The sequence below is a fragment of the Halyomorpha halys genome, unplaced genomic scaffold (assembly GCF_000696795.3).
Source record: "Halyomorpha halys isolate HHAL.00 unplaced genomic scaffold, Hhal_1.1 Scaffold214.1, whole genome shotgun sequence".
Taxonomy (NCBI): Eukaryota; Metazoa; Arthropoda; class Insecta; order Hemiptera; family Pentatomidae; genus Halyomorpha; species Halyomorpha halys.
In genome coordinates, this window is record NW_027110944.1 from 1,340,315 (window position 1) to 1,343,190 (window position 2,876).

Below are 2,876 nucleotides of genomic sequence, written 5' to 3' on the forward strand. Positions count from 1 at the left end.
ATATGTTTTATTTTATGTATCATTTTAATATTGTTCTTTTGTTTTGTTTATCCAAAAAGCAAGCTAACCAATTTTCATTGTCCATAACAAATTCGTGATTCAAAACAAAACCAAGATGGGGGTATGTATTCTTCAGTCAACAAGTCTGTTGAATCAAGGCCATGTTGAGCAGATTCAAATATCATACAAACTATTTTAACTCTTCCAACCATAATTGAAAATACAGTAAATTTAAGAAAAAATAGAAGTCAAGAAATAGTGTTAAAGAATAATATTCAGAAAATAAATCATTTGCAAAAATCCCTAACTGTTGTGCGACAATCGATGTTTACATGTAACATCGAGGCAGCTTTTCGTTTTGGGATGCATTCGTTGTTTGGGCGCGCTTGAGAAATGATGTTCCCGGGATGAGGAGGTCCTCATCAATTTCTGTCCAGCAAGAGTAGGAAGCCATTTTGGACGATAGGACAAATATTAGAAAAAAGAAGATACCAAGAATCATGAAAAGAAGATTGTGAACTTGGTTAGTTTTGCTATACATAAAAATAGATACACGTGTAAAATAGATATTAATTAAATTAAGTGTTAATAGTAAAAGTATCTGTTTCTGATTGTCTAGCAACTCGCCCTGAGATTAAGAGTCTCTTTTATATTATAAAATTTGAATAAAATTCTATTATATATTTAGTATTAAAGTTTTTAAATTTCAACCCAAGCTATCTCTTTTAGATATCAGAACTTAAGTTAAAAAATATAATAATTCGTTTCCTTTAATTTTTAATAATTTTTAAATTATTACAATATATATATATATAAATAATATTTAAAGTGATGTGTAATCGTTTAGTACAAATATGAAATTTAGTTGGTCTTTGTTTTGATATATCTCAATTAAAATCAAATATAAAGTGAAATAAGTGACCTTTATATGTGCCAGAAAAAAAGGGACCAACTTTTTTCTTTACATAAACAAAAAATAAGATTGGAAAAGTTCTTATTTAAAATTAAACCTTACTAAGACTGAAACATGAAAAACAAATATGAAAATTAAAGAACAACTATAAAATTAAAAAATAACCACAAACTACTTATTACTATTGACGACCATTGGATTGAATAGGCATACCTTATAATAGTCAGTTTACCAATGACCAGTATAGTGAACACTTGTAGCCGAGCCCTAGAAACCATAGAATGCACAACTATCTTAGGTGCAGTATAGGTTGGAGAATCTCACAAGAAATAAAAGCTATAAATTATATATATATGAATATATAAAGAATATTAAGCTTCAGATTTTCCACAAAAATAATTAATCTGCCTCATTTTCTTTTTTAATGTATATTCATATAAAGAATAATTCTTCTTCATAAAAAAATAAATTAACGTTGAATTTTATGATGTATATTTTGGTTCTTCTTAATAAATTATACTTATGAATATGAAGTCATTATTTCTCATTTAACATATAACAGCAAACAATTTTTATTTTTAATATTAGTTCAGTAAATAAAATACATTTATATAAACTCTGAAACAATTAAAAACTTTACAATAAGTATGTATACATGTATATATATTTTTTCTTAATTGCACAAAATAATTTGTAAAATTGCAGATTCTTTAACAACAAAATGTGTACAAACATATTTAGTAAAGCTATGATCAAAAATATATATTATTACAATGCAGATAACTATACAGTTCCCCAGTATACATGTCTACACTCACTAACCTCTACAATTTTTGGAATTTTAAATTGATTTTTGCCGGGTCTAAACAGTGGTATTTGGTTTATCTTTTCAGTATATTGTTGATTTTCTAACCTTTTCCAAGGCACCTAACTCTGAAGTTTTCAGTAGGAGGGTGAGGGAGGGGGATAATTATGTTCACAGATTCTTCCAGTCTATAACACATTAGGACAAATCCATATCGAGTATTTTTTTTTAACCTAAGTCCTGAGGCATAAATCGCCAAAAACTGAAAACATTGTTTTATGGTTTTTGATGATTTGCAAGTAAACAATGCAGAAAATATGCCATAATCAAGGCATTCATTTATTGAGTCATCATCAGCATCATAATCATCATAAGGCATATTGTCATGATAGGACAGGATTTGAGATTCCAAGGCAAGTAAAAAAGAGCCAAATTATGATGGTGGATTGGGATGATGGTAGCAGTGAGGTAACGTGCCTGTCTGCCAATCCAAAGGTTGCGATTTCGAGTACCGAGCCCTATCCGGTATTTTTTTCAAGCTTATAATTATACAATACCCACTCACAGCCTCCCCCTGGGCATTTGTGAGACACTCACAAAAATAGGCGTGGGAGTGACGAACCCACCCTATGAAAACCACGTCAAGAAACGCGTGATGTATTTTCTTAGTACATCTCGCAAGACCTTGGACCTCCACAGTCTGTCGTGCTAATAATAATAATAATAATAATGATGGATTGAAGCAATTTTATTCTGTAGGTATGTATGTTAGACTTTCCGTACTGTTTTGGCACTGGCTTAAAACTGTAAAAAATCGTTGGCAGCCAATTCACGCCTTCAGGAGGTGTTGAATAAAGAACTATCCAAGATGAATTCTTCCTAAAATTTCTTTTTCTATTGGAACCCAAAAAAAATAAAGAAATCACCATATCCTATTGGGAATTACAGCTGGGTATGCTGGAGTAGAACTGGGTAAGGTAAGAAAATTATCAATAGCTTGAAAAGAATGACCACATGCCACTGTTCTGACCCAGCGAAAGTCAATTTAGTTATGTGGGATAAGCATGTATATTGGGACACCCTATGTATATATGTATATGTATATGTATATATACACACACACACACACACATATATATATATATATATATATATACA